Source organism: Mytilus edulis, chromosome 10, assembly GCF_963676685.1.
Source record: "Mytilus edulis chromosome 10, xbMytEdul2.2, whole genome shotgun sequence".
In the NCBI taxonomy this organism is placed as follows: domain Eukaryota; kingdom Metazoa; phylum Mollusca; class Bivalvia; order Mytilida; family Mytilidae; genus Mytilus; species Mytilus edulis.
Window position 1 is genome coordinate 41,408,211 of NC_092353.1, and position 7,223 is coordinate 41,415,433.

The window sequence follows — 7,223 nt, forward strand, 5'->3', positions numbered from 1 at the left end:
GTATGTAAGAATTTATGTTTAACATATGACGACGGACATATGCCAATCGTTGTAACAGAATCCCGAATACGACTTACCAAATAAGATTTATCATACTTACATGAGCAAATTGACTGCTGTCATATAGGGAGCAGGATTTGCTTACCCTTATATAGCACCCGAAATCACTTCCGATTGTTAGTGGGGTACGTGTTGCTTCGTCTTTATTTTTCTATGTTGTGCTTTGTGTACTGCTGTTTGTGATCTTTTAGGGTTTTTTTCCCCATTAAATTTCCAGTTCGTTTTCTACTTTTGAGCTTGGATATCCCTTTGGCATATATCGCCTCTCTTTTTATTAAGTAAAAAACCTTAAGGGTTATGGAGAATTGATCTGGACAAAAAAATCATTTAATACAAAAGGTCCATGATGTTTCTGTGCTGAGCGATTAGCTGTACTCAACTGTATATCTTTGGTTTTATAAAACAAACAGCAACATGATGCCACTGCTGGTGGAGATTTATTTCCCCGAGGGTATCACCAGCCCAGTAGCCAGCACTTCTGTGTTGACTTGAATTATCATTGATATGTTCATAATAATAAATTAACTGTTAACAAAACATTGAATTTTTTAAATACTAAGGCTTTTCTACCTCAGGAATAGATTACCTTTAACTTTTAGGAATTTTTGGTTTCCAATACTCTTCAACTTCGTACTTTATTTGGCCTTTTAAACATTTTTTTATTCGAGCGTCACTGATGAGTCTTTTGTAGACAAAACGCGCGTCTGGCGTAAATATAAAATTTTAATCCTGGTATCTATGATGAGTTTATTCTAGAAGTAATGATATGGACAACCGTAATATCATAAGCTAATGCACAACTATTTTTAAGATCTGTAAATATTTGACGGTCACATTCTAATACAAAATGTGATCTTGCAAAATGTTAGGTTTATAAACCATATTTTTTTCTGATTTTTTTTTTGCAGGAATTATACGATATCTATTCTCTGGCAATATTTTTACATCCGGAAAAGTCTGTCCCATGTCTGGTACATTTTTTCTATTCGTTTTATAATTATCATTTAGATGCATTACAGGCTTACCAGATAATTTTTAGCTCACCTGGCCCAAAGGGCCAAGTGAGCTTTTCTCATCACTTGGCGTCCGGCGTCCGTCGTCGTCCGTCGTCGTCGTCGTCCGTCGTCGTTAACTTTTACAAAAATCTTCTCCTCTGAAACTACTGGGCCAAATTTTACCAAACTTGGCCAAAATCATCATTGGGGTATCTAGTTTAAAAAATGTGTGGCGTGACCCGGTCAACCAACCAAGATGGCCGCCACGGCTAAAAATAGAACATAGGGGTAACATGCAGTTTTTGGCTTATAACTCAAAAACCAAAGCATTTAGAGCAAATCTGACATGGGGTAAAATGTTTATCAGGTCAAGATTTATCTGCCCTGAAATTTTGCAGATGAATCGGTCAATCAGTTGCTGGGTTGCTGCCCCTGAATTTGTAATTTTGAGGAATTTTGCTGTTTTTGGTTATTATCTTGAATATTATTATAGATAGAGATAAACTGTAAACAGCAATAATGTTCAGCAAAGTAAGATCAACAAATAAGTCAACATGACCAAAATGGTCAGTTGACCTGTTTAGGAGTTATTGCCCTTTATAGTCAATTTTTAACCCTTTTTCGTAAATTAGAGTAATCTTTTACAAAAATCTTCTCCTCTGAAACTACTGGGCCAAATTAATCCAAACTTGGCCACAATCATCTTTGGGGTACCTAGTTTAAAAAATGTGTGGCGTGACCTGGTCAACCAACCAAGATGGCCGCCACGGCTAAAAACAGAACATAGGGGTAAAATGCAGTTTTTGGCTTATAACTCAAAAACCAAAGCATTTTGAGGAAATCTGACATGGGATAAAAATGTTTATCAGGTCAAGATCTATCTGCCCTAAAATTTTCAGTTGAATCGGTCAACCCGTTGTTGGGTTGCTGCCCCTGAATTGGTAATTTTGAGGAAATTTTGCTGTTTTTGGTTATCATCTTGAATATTATTATAGATAAAGATAAACTGTAAACATCAATAATGTTCAGCAAAGTTAGATTTACAAATACGTCAACATGACCGAAATGGTCAGTTGACCCATTTAGGAGTTATTGCCCTTTATAGTCAATTTTTAACCATTTTTCATAAATCTAAGTAATCTTTTACAAAAATCTCCACTGAAACTACTAGGCCACAATCATCTTTGGGGTATTTAGTTTGAAAAATGTGTCCGATGACCTCGCCATTCAACCAAGATGGCCGCCACGGCTAAAAATAGAACATAGGGGTAAAATGCAGTTTTTGGCTTATAACTATGAAACCAAAGCATTTAGAGCAAATCTGACAAGGAGTTAAATTGTTAATCAAGTCAATATCTATCTGCCCTGAATGTTTCAGATGAATTGGACAACTGGTTGTTGGGTTGCTGCCCTCCAATTGGTAATTTTAAAGAAATTTTGCCGTTTTTGGTTATCTTGAATACTATTATAGATAGCGATAAACTGTAAACAGCAATAATGTTCAGCAAAGTAATATCTACAAATAAGTCAACATGACCTAAATGGTCAATTGACCCCTTTAGGAGTTATTGCCCTTTATAGTCAATTTTTAACAATTTTCATTAATTTGGTAAATTTTGTGTAAATTTTTACCAAATATAGTTCTCTGTTACTAATGGGCAAAGTTCATTATAGATATAATTGTAAGAAGCAAAATCGTTCAATAAAGTAAGAACTTCAAACACATCACCATCACCAAAATACAATTTTGTTCATGAATCCATTTGTGTCCTTTGTTTAATATGCACATAGACCAAGGCGGGCGACACAGGCTCTTTAGAGCCTCTAGTTTAGGACCCCAATTAATGGTATACGCCTTAAATATGCAGTGATGATTTCAGATGAGATTTGGACAAAGTTTAAGTTGCCTGACAAAGGATATCACATGATTGTCAAATCTCGCATGCTAAAAATAGCACAACAGAAGTTGTACTGACTACAAGTCTTCATAAGGTCCAGACGCGCTTATATTTGTAAATATGTGTATACATGTATAACATATCGAGGTAAAACAAGATTGCAGGAACAACTATACCATTAAATTAAAACAGTAGGGGAAGGTTCGGGTTTCAACCATGTTTAACCCCACCACAATTAAGGGGCGCATAATTCAGTTGTTGTTGCTCATTGCTATTAATCTTTGTCTTCGTTAATTGTTTTGTATATAAATCAGGTTGTTAGTTTTCTTGTTTGACACTTTTAATTTCAGGGCCTTTTATAGTTTACTATGCGGTATAAAATCTGCTTATTAGCCAGCATATTACATCTTCTTGTTTTTATAGATCGTATAAATCATATACAGGTTATCATGGTTACTGGTAATGATGAATACCATATGATATTTTTCTTTTTATTCAAAATCAATTGCACACAACAACAGCACTTTTTTTAACATGTACATGATATATATATATAATAATAATAATAAATTGCAGTGCTGCACATACTTTAAAAGACATGATAAATCAACACACATACATAACAGTACCCTATCACACATTTCAAATATATAGTTAATAAACAATGCAAAGGAGTAGGGGCACCACCAAGACACAGTTTCAGCCTAAGAAAATAACCTTTTTTATAACTATTTCAAATTGGCCTGTTGTGTTTAGAAATGACTAAAAAATATAATGACATAACATTATAAATCTGATGATATCATAAGCTGCACAAATTTCATGAAAATGAAGAAAACTGCAGAAATTTTTTTTAATGAAGAGAAGGTTTATTATAACTATTGACATATAATTACCAAATATAAATTTAATTTGTTTCTTGGGTTTGCACATACTTCGTAAATCTATTTACTATATCTATGAAACATTTTTACAAAATATACAATTTTTGTCATGTTTTTATTTTGTCAATATAACTCATTATTTTATACAACTGTTGTACCGTAGTGTAGTTAGGGAATAATTGCTTTTTAATTTGCACAAATATTTCAGCTAAATATTGGCCTTACTGTCCCTACTCCTTTCTTCAATTGAGCCATGATTAAATACACTGTATTACTATTTGTCCAACATAACTGGAAATCACAGACCATGGCATTCCAGTAAATTTGACATAAGAGAAAATGTCTGATGCATCAATATTCAATACACAAGTCATTGTTGTATGACATCAATAGTTCAGGTGTCCCAGAATGGTGAGTCATGTAGCAATTATTTGAAATCTTTCACAACTATAACAAACATAACAATCACTTAAAACATGTACATGCTAGATTTTCTCTCTTTGTCTTAATCTAACCCTGAGATTTAAAAATGTATGTTCCTTAAGAAGGTTCATTCCACATTGGCAACTGGTTAAGTTGGCCATCAATCCAGGAAAAAAATCAATTTAAATAAAACGAAAAAAAATCAATTGTATCTCATGGATTAGTGAACAGTGAATTCAGGTTCAAACTTGTACTTCTGACATGTATTTAAGTTTAATTATATAATTAAAAAAGTTATATTTTCTTATAACTACTGTGGATTCATTATTACTCTTTGAATACAAATTTTCATGGGTTTTGTGGTTACAAGTGAACCAAAAATTCAAATATTCAATGAATTACCAAATTTTCATAGGCTTTGCTTGCAGATATTGGTAAAACCATGAAATCAAATATCCATGAAAATACAACTTTTCTTTAATCCACGAAATTTGATACCCACGAAAATATATGAATCCACAGTAATATTGATATTTGATTGAAAACACTGCTTTTATCACTGCTTATAGTGAAAACACAGCTTTTACCACTGCTTATAGTGAAAACACTGCTTTTATCACTGCTTATAGTGAAAACACTGCTTTTATCACTGCTTATCATGTTAAATTGTGTGTTTTTCATATTTGTTTCTACTTTTCATAAAAGAATACTGTAATTTTATTGCTAATGGAAATCTCTTGGTCTTTTAGATTCAAAATACTGCTCATTTACTAATCTCTAGATCTCTAGCGAGCAATTTTTGTAGGCCATGTGCTGGTTACATAACATATGTGCATAGTAATTCTTTCGTTTTAGATTTAATTGAGATAAAAAGCTTGAAATCTTAAAAAGTATAAGCAAACCAAAAAAAATTGTTTATACATATTTTGAACTGTCAAAACTTGATAATAGAAGTGTTTAGATTATTTTTAAAAGAACTATCAGGGGAGATATCTTACAAATTGTTTGTACAAGTTAATATTATTCTAGTAAATAAACATGACTTGTGAAAATATTACCTCTGACTGCACTATAGACTATCATAGGCAGGCAATAAAAGAAAGAAAAAAATATTGCCTAATTTGGAATCTTTATTCTGATTCATAAAAAAATTATTTAATGGAATTTTATCAGCAATTAATGCTAAAAATAAAAATACTTCTAATCTGAAAAGACATACCTGTTCACTGAATGAGACTTCATGTCTCAAGAAAAAAAATATACCAGCAATACCTGTGCTTTGCCAATGTATGATAAGGGAGAGACTTCATTTTCAAGATTCACTTGTAAAGTGAAATAATACATTTTACTTTCTTGACAAGTCTAGATTTTGTTTTTGGGTTTCACATCTTCCTCTTTCTATATTTATAAACAACAACTTTTTTTTTAGGATAGAGAAAGGAACTAAACTATCAAATGTAGGGAAATTACTCTGACATTATAAACTATATGGTTTGCTGACATTTAAAAAAAATTATTAGTTTTACATGCCTGTACAAATTAATGATCTTTATTTTCATGTTTCAGTTACACCATGTACACAATCATTTATGTAAATTTGTGCTACTGTGGATTCATCATTATTTGTTGGATACCAATTTTTGTGGATTTCCTGGTTACAGTTGAACTATGAAATTAAAAGTATAATTTATGATAAATTTTCTTAAAGCTTGTATGCAGACTTCAGCAAAATCACAAAATAAAATAGCGACAAACATGTCAGTATTACCTCATCAACAAAAATTGGAACCAATGAAAAAATAAATGAATTCACAGTATTCCAATATGAAGGTTGTTTGAGGGTAGGATGTTCATTTTCATGTTTAGACCTGAATGCATGGTCATTGATGGTTGTATGTACAAAAGATTTATTCAGAGTTACTTAAAGTGTGGTTTGATTGTAGGGAAACTTAAAAGTTCATTCCTACCATCACACATTCAATTCAATGGCATAGATCTATCAATCAAAATAGTGTTTATGGTTAAAAAAAATCAGGACATTGGTGATGCACATTTTTGTATATGCTGTTGAAATGAGAAACAAAGAAAAATTAAATGAAAAATGCTAAGATCTTTGGATTTTTCTAGACATTCATATATGTATTCTGCAACCTTTAAATCAAAGCTCAATTTGTCTCTTATTATCTTTTGTCTTTTTAAAACATCACTGTCTTATAAAGATAATTACATAGAATGGAAGAGACATGATACATCCACACCAATGTTCAAAATTATATGTGAAACCCAGAAGTCCTTATGTGTTATTTTTTCAGAAATCTGGCTTTTTCCATCTACTGTGAAAGTACTTTTATTCGTGGGGTACCAATTTTCGTGGATGACTTTATCCACGAATTTAAGTTTCCAACGAAATAAAACAACCATTGTCCAAATCAAGACATGGAAAGATCCCCGTCGGTAGGTTTGACTACTGATATAATCTTGAGAATATATTGAATAACGCCAAATCTGAGAATACTTTAATAGCAGTCACAGAACTACAACCACATGCAGGATTATACTCATTTAATCTTTAATAGCCTAAACTGTACAACTTTTGATCTTTTAATTCTCATAAAAAATATTTTTGATCGATGAAAGTCAGATTTCTGGTATTGATATGCTAGTATGATAAAGTATTCATTTCATATCCTCATAGTGCTCGTACATATGGGAAATAATAATTTCATACTGGGCTTGATTTTGATAAGAATTATTTCAAAATTTAAGATACGTTTATATCATTTTTTATGTTACTATTTTCTTTAGGTGACATGTTTATGGCCTAATTTACACCTTTGATGATGACTTTATCATGGGTTCATTAGTGTTATCACTTCAATTTACAGGGGTCAATGCTTACTTTGCAATTTCCACCATTCAAAACATTTGTAACCTTCGTTTCTAAAGGCTTTAATTTTCAATTT